This window comes from Lucilia cuprina, chromosome 5 (assembly GCF_022045245.1).
Source record: "Lucilia cuprina isolate Lc7/37 chromosome 5, ASM2204524v1, whole genome shotgun sequence".
Lineage (NCBI taxonomy): Eukaryota > Metazoa > Arthropoda > Insecta > Diptera > Calliphoridae > Lucilia > Lucilia cuprina.
The window spans coordinates 65,392,322-65,405,439 of NC_060953.1; the positions used below are offsets into that span (position 1 = coordinate 65,392,322).

The 13,118-nt window shown below is 27.0% G+C and overlaps 1 protein-coding gene across 3 annotated transcripts in view; it reads left to right on the forward strand.

Moving 5' to 3' along the window:
• Positions 1-6,372: 6,372 nt before the first annotated feature.
• Positions 6,373-13,118, forward strand: part of LOC111679315 (lachesin) — a 31,954-nt gene continuing 25,208 nt past the window's right edge. For 2 of the 3 annotated variants that reach the window (XM_046952640.1, XM_046952642.1), the window contains exon 1: positions 6,373-6,887. The gene's annotated coding sequence lies outside the window, so the exon portion shown is untranslated. The remainder of the gene's footprint in view (positions 6,888-13,118) is intronic. The other variant, XM_046952641.1, reaches the window with a different exon arrangement.

Genomic DNA, 13,118 nt, shown 5'->3' on the forward strand with positions numbered 1-13,118 from the left:
CTAACTAAAACACCAACCAACTAATAACTTAATAAATAACTAAATAACTAAACTAAATAACTAAATAACTAAATAACTAAATAACTAAATAACTAAATAACTAAATAACCAAATAACTTAATAACTAAATAACTAAATAACTAAATAACTAAATAACTAAATAACTAAATAACTAAATAACTAAATAACTAAATAACTAAATAACTAAATAACTAAATAACTAAATAACTAAATAACTAAATAACTAAATAACTAAATAACTAAATAACTAAATAACTAAATAACTAAATAACTAAATAACTAAATAACTAAATAAAAACTAAATAACTAAATAACTAAATAACTAAATAACTAAATAACTAAATAACTAAATAACTAAATAACTAAATAACTAAATAACTAAATAACTAAATAACTAAATAACTAAATAACTAAATAACTAAATAACTAAATAACTAAATAACTAAATAACTAAATAACTAAATAACTAAATAACTAAATAACTAAATAACTAAATAACTAAATAACTAAATAACTAAATAACTAAATAACTAAATAACTAAATAACTAAATAACTAAATAACTAAATAACTAAATAACTAAATAACTAAATAAAACTAAATAACTAAATAACTAAATAACTAAATAACTAAATAACTAAATAACTAAATAACTAAATAACTAAATAACTAAATAACTAAATAACTAAATAACTAAATAACTAAATAACTAAATAACTAAATAACTAAATAACTAAATAACTAAATAACTAAATAACTAAATAACTAAATAACTAAATAACTAAATAACTAAATAACTAAATATTAAATACTAAATAACTAAATAACTAAATAACTAAATAACTAAATAACTAAATAACTAAATAACTAAATAACTAAATAACTAAATAACTAAATAACTAAATAACTAAATAACTAAATAACTAAATAACTAAATAACTAAATAACTAAATAACTAAATAACTAAATAACTAAATAACTAAATAACTAAATAACTAAATAACTAAATAACTAAATAACTAAATAACTAAATAACTAAATAACTAAATAACTAAATAACTAAATAACTAAATAACTAAATAACTAAATAACTAAATAACTAAATAACTAAATAACTAAATAACTAAATAAATAAATAACTAAATAACTAACATACTGACTTACTAAGTTACTAACTTACTAACTTACTAACTTACTAACTTACTAACTTACTAACTTACTAACTTACTAACTTACTAACTTACTAACTTACTAACTTACTAACTTACTAACTTACTAACTTACTAACTTACTAACTTACTAACTTACTAACTTACTAACTTACTAACTTACTAACTTACTAACTTACTAACTTACTAACTTACTAACTTACTAACTTACTAACTTACTAACTTACTAACTTACTAACTTACTAACTTACTAACTTACTAACTTACTAACTTACTAACTTACTAACTTACTAACTTACTAACTTACTAACTTACTAACTTACTAACTTACTAACTTACTAACTTACTAACTTACTAACTTACTAACTTACTAACTTACTAACTTACTAACTTACTAACTTACTAACTTACTAACTTACTAACTTACTAACTTACTAACTTACTAACTTACTAACTTACTAACTTACTAACTTACTAACTTACTAACTTACTAACTTACTAACTTACTAACTTACTAACTTACTAACTTACTAACTTACTAACTTACTAACTTACTAACTTACTAACTTACTAACTTACTAACTTACTAATTTACTAACTTAGTAACTAAATTACTAACTTTCTGACTTACAACTTATTAACTTGTTCACTTACTAACTAATTCACTAGCTTACTTAAGAATTAAATAATTTAGTAACATAAGGGTAGCATGCTTTGGCTTCTAATCTTTTATTTACATTAAACACAAATTTGTTTTCCTAAACAAAGAATCAACTTGTAGGGTCTTTAACCCATTTATTAGAGAGGGATTTTGTTATTGTAACACACCTTTGAAAGACTGATAAATCTGTTATTATTTTGTGATGATGCAGCATTAAACAACATGTTATACCTTAGAATATTTCCAATACACACAACAATTTACCTAGTTTATTATTATTATTTATTTTTGAGAGCAAATATTTATGCTGTTGTTTTACACACAAACTAAATCATTCAATTCAAAAACTTATTATACAAATGCTGCCAAAAGAGCATGCCTCATAGATATAAAATAAGAATTCCTCGGTATATACATACTAATGTAAGTATACAAGATACATATCATATTTTCATTTGTATTTGTATATCTATTCATCTTCAATATGTTTCACATTAAGTTTTTCTATTTATATCCTGTAGTTTTTATTATGCCAGAAGTGTAGTGTGTTCTATAATTTGATTGAACATGTGTTGCTAACGATTTATGCTAAACACTTTTATTGGCATTAAATTAACTTGGGAGTAAAATAGAGCATATTGCTACTTACCAAAAAAAAAAACAAAATTTTTTTTTTTTTGAAAAAAATTAGTTTATTGTAGCAGAATCAATAAAAATAGACATAAATTTGGAAGTTTCATTACGTAGTGATTTGTTGGGTTTTGTAGTTATAAAGTTAAAAGTAAATCTGAAACAAAAGTTTTTATAATCGAAAAACATTTTCAGGCCTTATTTTAGAATTCCATATTGAATTTCGAAGAATGTTTAATTATAAGATGTTATATCAAGAATTAATTTTCTGAGTGAGGTGGAGTGATTTTATAGATTCTTTTAAATATATTTGCTTCATAATTAGTAAATGTAATGCACATTAAGTCTATTAATTATGTCTGGAAATTCAATTATCTTTAAAAGCAATATTTTTATTTACAATTGCATTTTCGTTTTTCTCTTTACATTCACCTGAATGTCAAATGTCCAGCAGCAAGCAGTTCAAAGATTGCACAAGGTTGATGAAAGTTAATAGACCAAAAGCCTTGGCCAATTATAATGAAAGACATTAGCACGAAGGTCAAGTGAATTAGAGTCGAACAAGTAGCTGCATAAATAGTTAATGGCAAAATGTTAATGTAAGTGAAAAAAAAAATATATTTTAATAAAAAAATATATTTATAGAATTATTAGGAAATGACTTTACAAAGGACAAACATTTATGTTTTTTAAATATAAAACAAACTATATTCTATTTTAGCATGTCTGATGGAATTATTAAAGGTTTAAATTTTTAATATATCTGGAAACTAAAGTAAATTGATAACAGCAAACATATGAGCCCACGGTCCTAGATAAATGGACTTATCTAAAATGGTTGAGAATATTCTATAAATTTCATAGAGTCGCAAAATAAAAAGGTATAGAAATAATATTACTATCAAATACTGATTTTTAGTTTTTTTTTAGAAATTAAAATCTTAACTAAAAATTTGATTTATAGCTTTTGAATTGTTATTTAGAATCAGAATTTATTAGAAATTATTCTTTACAAAAAAGGTGAATCAGAATATTCTCTAAAATCCTATTTTTTAAAATTTAATAAAAATCCGACATTAAACTAAATAGAAAAATTTTTAGAGCTTAATTTCATAGAAATTACGATGGATTTTCACAAAATCCATCACTTTTAACTAAAAAACCAATTTTTCATTAAAATTTTTTTTCAACAAAAAACTATAAATTTTACTTTTTACTAAAAATACTAATTTTTTAACGGATTTCCACAAAACAAAACTAACTTTTCTTTAATTTTTTTAAGTGATTTTTTGCTAATAATCTGAATTTTTCATAAAAAAAAACTTTTTACTAAAATTCCGATTTTTTACTAAAAATTTGTTTTATTTTACAGTTTTTACTGAAAGTCCGATTTCACGGAAAATCCAATTTTTTACTTAAAATTTTACTTTCCTCTGAAAGTCTGATTTTTCACTAAATATACAATATTTTACTAAAAAAATTGATTTTCACGAAAATTCGTCTTTTTCACAAAAAAATTCGACTTTCACAAAAATTTGACTTTTCATTAGTAAGTTAATTATGTAAATCATCAATTAAATTAGACTTCATTCAAAAGTTCGACTGAAAATCTGACTTTTTTAAAGAAAATACATGACTATATCATGATCCAATGTGATCAAAATTTCTTTAAGAAATATGTATCGAAATCAAATTTATTTACTGATAACTGAATCAGTAAAATTACAGTTTCTAAAAAAAGCAAAAAGTAAAAACTTACAATAAATGACACGATTCACAAATTTCAGTTTGATACACAAAAACATAACTACACAAGTATGAATGTATAGTCGGGCGTAGCCGACCATATGATACCCTACACCTGCCAGTATGTATGTTAAAAATGGGGATTATTTAAAAAAATAAAACATTTGGTTTGTTTTTTAACTTTATTTCGGAGTATTTTTACTTTTATTTTGGCAAAAAAAAAATATTTTTTTTTACAAGAGGGCTCAAAGGGGAGTAGGGCAAAATATGACCTTAAAAATGTTGGTAGGGGGAATTAAGTCTTCTTCAATATTATTTATGTAGAATTTAAAAGTGTTATTAGTGTTTGTGAAGTGAATTTTGACCTTTAAGTCATTTTGAGTTTGTATGGGGGATAGGGTCAAATGAAGCCCGATCATTACAAAAATCGGTAGTGTCATTTAAAGTTCTATAAAACTAAGTTTTGTCGACTTTTGTTAACATAATAGATCATTTAAATTAATTATAAGCCAAAAGGTCCTATTTGGAGGGTACGGTTGTATGAGGGCTAGTCGAAATAATGGACCGATTTTAACCATTTTCAATAGGCTTCGTCCTTGGGCCAAAAAAGCGTGTGTGGAAAATTTTATATAATTATCTTCAAAATTGCGAATTGGACAGCCAGCCGGCCAGACGGACGGACAGACATAGCTTAATCAACTCAGAAAATGATTCTAAGCCGATTGGTATACTTTAAGGTGGGTATAGGACGAATATTTTTCTATGTTACAAACATCAGCACAAACCCAATATACCCTCCCCACTAAAGTGGTGTAGGGTATAATTATCCTATGCAAAGTGAAACACTTATACATATAATGTTATAAACCAAATGAGAATTATTTCAACTAATTTTATTGTCGCGTAAATCAACACACACACTCAAAATAATATGTGTAAAATTGTTTTGTTATTGTAGTAACAGACATAGAACAACATAACATATAATAGTTATTTGTAAGTTTAAATGGTTGTAAGTAACATAACACGTTTTTATTGTTTACCATTATTAAGTTATTGAAAAAATAATTACTTTTTAAGTGAATCACACTCAAACATATAATTGCCTTAAACATGAAAATGGTTACAGTAAGAACAATATTGTTTAAATAGAATTAAAATAACAATTATATGTTTTTGATAACAATATATTGTTACAGTGAACATAGTTTAGTTACTGTAACCATCCCACATTATGTTTTTTCACTTTTTATTAAAAACATGATTTTACATTACTTAGCCCCGTTAACTCCACCTCTTGTTATCGTTTAACCGAAAGTTATTTTGTAGATTAAAATATTTTTTTGTATGAAAACTGTCAATTTAACCTTAAGATAAAGAATAAATATTCATTGTGTTATTGGGGGTTAGGAATTTAAAATTTTGTTTATTAAAAAATACTAATATTTCAAAAACTTAAACATTACTTTTTTTAAAAAAAAAAAAATCAATGTTTGAATTAAAATGAAAGTACCTTTAACTAAACAATTTCCTTTATCCTTTAAGATTCATTTATAATCAAAACTTTTACTATATAGTTCATACATTTATTATTAGATTATCAAGTATATTCATATTAAGACATCTTCAATTTCATGATTTATTAGTAACTGAGCTCAAGCTGTTAATAAAATTATCCTTAACAAACAACAAACAATTGTATACATCAAATGGAAACTATAAAATAATGTTTTTAATATCCTTGAGGTAGGTCACTTCACTTCATCTGTGTTATGTTTGTATTCTCACTCACTCATTCGCACATACATATAGTAAATTGTTCAATATTAACGGCATTTTAACTGTTAACCTTATCCGAATAAAATGTTATCCTTTTCAAATGTAAAACACACTGCTACCTCTCCTCTCTTCGGCCTAAATTTAATCTAACTGTTACTGAGAGTTCATTTAACAGCATGCGCTTTTGTTAGTTGAAAGGAACAGAAAAAAACTTAACGAAACTCTCTATGAAAACGATTAGAGTTAACAGCAAAAACGACAGAATACGAAGCAGGAATAATACAATGTAATGTGTAGTAGTCCTAGAAAAATAATTCATGTAAGGAGTGTTTTTGTATTTCAGTACATTATAAGCTTGCGCCGGTAATAGACGCAGTCACTGTTGCCCATCAATTATGATGATTTCTTGTGTGTTTCTGGTGAAAGTGTTTAATTAAAGAAACCAAATAAAAATTTTATTAAATGTTAAAAAAATAAAAATAAAAAAAAATATCTCATGATTTACTAAAAATAAAATTAATAAATATTAATTTAGCGAAGTTTTAAAGAAGAATCTAAAAATAAAAAGGAGTAAAAGTGTTAAAAAGTAAAAAAAATATAATAATATAACTCGGAAGCGTTACTTGTTTTTAATAAATTTAATAAAACTCGTCTTACTGTTCAAACACCCCTTCCCACCAAACAAAAACGTGTTTGTTTTTTTAATAAAGGCGCGCGCGTAACTTTTATATTTGCCACCATTTATTGCAACTGCAATAACGTTTACTTTGAACTGTGGACAGTAACAGGAAACGGGTCACGTTTTATGTCATCATTCTTGTTGTTGGCTACTGGCCCTTACTACCAACTATAATCGCATTTAAACATTTATAGCCCACAACAGTAAATATAAGGCAAAGAAATAGATACATACATACACACAAACACACACAAATTCATACACATTGACACATTGAGAGAGTGTTAAAGATAATAAAAGGTATATTTTTTGTTTCTGCCTTTACTTGTTTTAGTTTTTGTCTCAGTGTACTTTAACCTAAAAAAACCCAGTGGTTTTCAAAAGAGATAATAGATCCCTTTTAAGTCGTATTTATCTTGACTATTCGCAGAATTAAACTTAATATTTCTGCCATATTTGAAGTGTTTTTACTCTTTGAAATGTAGATAGGAAGTCTGTCATTATTTATTGGTTATATAGCAAGATGGATGGAGAGAAAAGTATGGTCGATTGCCAATTACATGCCAATGTCCACCAGGGGCATATTACCTAGAAAAAAGATTCTGGGAAAAGAGGTGCTACCAGTATTTGTTGTCTACCGGCATTATAAACTAGTGATGATCAAATGCATCCTCGGCCTTTCCTTGGAATTAAATGACATGGAATCCAACCGGATAACTACATAATTTGCTACCACGGAAACCGTTAGCAGATATTGAAGAGACAAGACACCACATGAATGGTGCATATGGCTTAAACCCGAATACGGTAAAGTCTATAATTCGGGGAAAGTTTGCTGTTATTGCCAAAGACAACATAATGTTTTTGCATCTAGGATGTATCAAAGGGGCAGCAATGGTCAGACTTTTAGATAGCTTGAATACTTAAGCAAAGTACTTTGAGTACATTGCGATGGCGTGTTGTAATGTCAACAGAAGTTATAACACACCATAATGTCAATAGACGTTATAACACATATAGAAGTTATAACAATTCTTAAAACTGTCATAGTATCCACGGACGTTATGCCAAATCTTAAAAGTGTCACATTGTCAAAACGTCCATGAACACTATGACTCAAATAAGTGTGTACTGATGTACATTGTGACACTAAACATAATGACTCAAAAATCAAAGAATGGCGTTTTTAAAACTTCGGGCCACAATGTCTTGAATCTAAGATATGAAGAAGAAATTCTTCAGATTTAGGTTCATCGCAATTCAAAGCCTGATAAAATATACTTTGGGTTCTGGTTAGTTAGTTAGTTAGTTAGTTAGTTAGTTAGTTAGTTAGTTAGTTAGTTAGTTAGTTAGTAAGTAAGTTAGTTAGTTAGTTAGTTAGCTAGTTAGTTAGTGAGTTAGTTGATTATTTGGTTAGTTAGCTAGTTAGTTAGTTACTTAGTTAGTTAGTTAGTTAGTTAGTTAGTTAGTTAGTTAGTTAGTTAGTTAGTCAGTTAGTTAGCCCTCCCGAACTGTTGGTCCCAATATAACTCAGTTTTCATTTTTATTGTTGCTATTAATGTCGTTGCCGTTATCCCCTCTTTTTATTATTGCACATACACATAAATGACATTAAATATTGTTTCGAATTACATGTTTTAAATGCTTTTTAAATGCAAGCCAGTAAAAGAGTAGGATGTTGGAAATGAACACCATACAACAATAAAGGATTTAAACAACAACAACAACAGTGGAAAAAAACTTCGTAAATGCATGAAAATTACGTATGTTTTAACAGGCAATTAAGTGCAACAACAAAAATAGCAACAATGACAACAATAACTAAATGCTAGTAAAAAGGCTTAACAAACTAAATGTCCATGAAAACAATTTACGTGTTTTTCTGGCTGCACGTCGTACGTGTAATAAAATATTTTACTTTTGTGGCCAAACATAAAATAAAGACGAGCTAGCAGCTTTAGCGGTTGTCAATGTTGGATATTGGTTACCTTTGCATTTGGGTGGTACAATGGAATGAAATTATTTGAAACTATTGTGTGATATGTTGGTTTTAGTTTGTTTAATGATTCCATTGCCCTTTATAGTTAGAGGTTTTGTTTTGTGTTTTTATGAATCCTTTTTTTATGTAAGTATTTACTGCAAGCCAACTATATTAAATTTAATAGAAGCCTGGTAAAACTGTTTAGATCAAGTAGAAATTCCTTTTTAGCTTTTATGGTCTAAAAGTCATTTCCCAATGCATTTGTTTTAACAAACCTCAATTTTGTTTAGAATACGTTTAGATCTCAGATTAAACCCGTACGATCGTACAATCATAAGATCACGTATGGTCATATACAATTTTCGATATATATTAAAGAGCTATTTTAATACTTATACGAAAATTTCCATATTCAAACTCAGTTGTTAGCAAGCAGAATTCCCAAAAATCACATTTCTTGGAAAGAAAAGTATTGATGTTTTTATTATTATTATTACATTTTGTTTTCAATAAATATTTATCTTTTCCTTGAATTTATGGTAACAAATACTGTCAAATGCCTATATAAATGCGTATAAAATTTCAATAGAATGACAATAGTGAGTCTCCATCCAATTATTTTCTATAGTTAAGAAACAAAATCCTAATTCTTTGAATTATCTATTGCGTATAAGTGATTTTTAATTATTTCTAATTAATAATGCTCATACGCCTAATTAATGGTACACGAACAATGAAAAATAATATTTTAATTTCATGATTTAATTTGAAATATACATTTGTATCTAGTGGGTGTACATTTGAATGCATTTACATTACGCATGATATGAAACAGCAATGCTTGATGTATTTTTCGCAAAAAAACATACTTACATACATACGAATGTACGTGTAAGTGATTAAATGAAAGAAGAGAAAAGACACTATGAAAAAAACTATGTAGCCTGAAAAATGAATTTGAGTAGCAAAAAAAGGAAAATGTAAAACTGACAGTTGGATTTGGAAAAAAAAACTTAATAGCCAGAGTGTTAAGTTTCTAACAAAAAGTTGCATTAACGTAAATGCATTTGGGGGCATCAACTAGCAACAAACAAATGTTTCGTTCAAATGTTTCGTTCGTAATCTACTTACAACAAAAATAAGGTGTATCTTTCTCGCTTTCAAAGAGTACTATGATTGTACTTCAAGTTTTTAATGCTAAAAGCTGTACATATTGTTCTAGTTAGAATTTTGAAAAAAATACGATATTGAAAATTTATTTGTGGTTTTTTTTTTGTCTTTCAAAGTGTTAAGTTTTAAATTGTTCCTATAATCTGAATAATTTGAACAACATTTCCGATCTTTTTTTTTTTGAAATTTGTATACACGCCATTAAAGCAATGTTAAGAAATCTGTCAGAATTTCTCGAGCAAACATGATTTTGTTAGTATTCTTCAATTTTCTAAATTTGAAAACATTTTCTATGCTTCAGCAAATGGTTTGTTCTATAAATGAGGGGAGCTGTATATAGACATGAGTAAAACACAATATTGTTTTAAAAATGCTGCAAATTCAAAAATTAACATTTCACCACAAAACCCTTAATGAAACCCATTTGAAATAAAATATTTATTCTTGCTCTTAAAAAATAGAATTAAGTAAAATTCTTAGTTTATATAAGTTTTAAAAAAATTACCTTTTTCCAAAAATCTAAACATAACCATAGAACTTTTGTTAGTTAAATATTTTAAAATCTGCGATTTATGTTGATCAAAATTTTTATCAAATATTTTTCTGAATAAAAAATATTCTATTGTCTGTATTTATATTTAAATAAATGAAAAAACCATTGACCTTTAACCTCATAAGAATAATGGATAAATGGCAATTTAAATATAATTTTGCTAAAAATTTCTAAAAAATATTTTTATTGACACAGAATTTGTAAAACATTCTTTATATGGCTTATGATAAGTCGAGTTTATTTATATAATGTTTTTTGACCTTTTCAAATAAAATGGAAAAATTATTGAAGATCTTTAATAGGTTTCAACAAGTAGTATTTGAAAGTTCATAATTTTTATTTAAAAATTACAAAAATTTAAACAGTGACCTTTGACCTCTTACAAGATACATACTTCATTGGTTATCTAAATCTTGAAAATTCGACTAAATATCCATACGTATATGTATACTTGGGCAGCCTTGCATAAATCAAAACTCTTAACTCCAATTTTATTAAATTGAAATGTCTTTTCAATCGTATTCAATCATTGGTACAACTGACACAACATTATGTTGAATTGATATAGGTTTCAGGATATGAGGGCAACCGGGGACATATAGTATTTATATGCAATCAAAGGATCATCCTTAGAGTTAATCCTTGCGCAAAGGGATACTCCCTTGGTGAGACTATCAAAATGAATATATATGGGATTTGAGTGAGACGGAGCTCAGGTGGTCAAACATATCGAAACTGCTCTGACCCAATCTGACGACGGATAAAAGTTGGACTCTCTTGGCTCGTAGTAAGAACTCGATAGACTTCTAACTGGTATAATTAATGGGCACAGTATTATTGAGAATATATCGGGACATGGGTACTGCAAAAGCTGTTTGGACGAAGAAGAAGTGGAATCGGTGCAATACCTTCTATGTGACTGCCAAGCCTTACAAGAGCTGAGACTACTCTATATAAGTAGAGCTCTTTTCATTATCTGAACTGTCTACTTGGACCTCAAGAACCAAGTAGTCAACGAAGTAAGGGAGGGAAGAAAGACTCTCAACATAAGGGAATGGCGAGTGATCTCGCTAACTAGCAATCAATTCACGTAACATAAACCTATCGATTTTCTTCTAAAGTAATCAGTATTCATTATTTTAGAACGTTAAATTCTAAATGATGTAACACGTTAACAAATACAACTTTTACTCCATAATATAGATTACAACACATTTACTAAATTCTCTAAAATGCATAAAAAAACTTTTAAACTGCATCAATTACTAATAGAATGAATGTTTGCACTTTAGTTTGAACAAAAAAAGAAATTATCATTAACTTTTTACCTGAATTCGACTGTTAACTCGAAATGAATTTCAGTTTAAAAAAAATATTTAAAAAACTCGTTCACACGAATACACAAACCAAAATAAAAAGGCTGTTGTAATATGAAATTACATACATATACATGTAGAAACATACATACATATATCTGCTGTCAAGTGGCAAACAAGTGAACAAATTGCAAAATATTGTAAAAGAATGGAAATAATGAAGTCAGCCACCAGAAACAAAAAACAATGAACGTTAAGACAAAAACATAATAAAAAGAAAGATGACTACCGAACAGTTTCTGCTACCATAAGCTCAATCGCAAGAAGGAGTTTTTTAACATTGAGGCTATTTGTAGCATCTTCTTCATCAACAATGGAATGTTTTAAAATTTTAAATTTTCATTTCCTTACACACAATGAAAAAAAAAACAACAACTACATGAACATAAAGCAAAAGAAAAACTTTACGTTGTTGCAATCATCCATCCAACATCAGTTACTTTTCCCACATACATATATATATATACACACGTACTTGAATAACTACACATTTGCATACACATATATTCGCATAGAATTGCATACAAGGTGCAACAGATGCAAATGTATTTAAAATTGCAGCAACACACATACACACCTATAATACCCAATGTCGCGCAACATCCCGCAGTTCGCTGGTGGCTGTCTCAAATTTTTGCTTTTTTTAACTTATGCAAGTTGAAAGGCATTTAATAATTCATGAAAAAAATTACATTGAACTTGCATTTGATTAATTTTGTGAACAACAAAAGAATCCAAAAATTTTTGGAAATGTTTAACCAAATGATATTTACCAACACCTTTAAAAACTTCTGGGTACGCTATCATTCTCCATTACATAGCAGCCAAAATAAAAGGTAAAAATAACAGAAACACCGTTGGCTTGTGCTTGAATTTACCTGACTGACTGGCAGAAAAAAAATAATAGTTGTAAAAGAAAACGAAGAAGCTGATGCTTAATTGAAAACATCATACAAACTTTAACTTCGGTGCATTTGCACAGTGTTGGAGTAAAAAGAGAAGAAAAAATTAACTTTGTAACAGGTTTCAAGCAAGTACGGTGTATTATTTCTCTTGATTCTTAAAATAAAATAAACTTTATCCGATAGATACACATGTATACTAGGGTGCACAAAATTTTTGTAATTTTCAGAATTACGGATCATATTATTAAACAACTTTTAATCATTCTGACCCATATCGACCTCCAAGCTATAGCACAAAGGTTAGACTATCTGATCTAGAACTGAGCTAGCACTGAACTAGGAATGAACAAGAACTTAACTAGAACTGAACTAGAACTGAACTAGAACTGAACTAGAACTGAACTAGAACTGAACTAGAACTGAACTAGAACTGAACTAGAACTGAACTA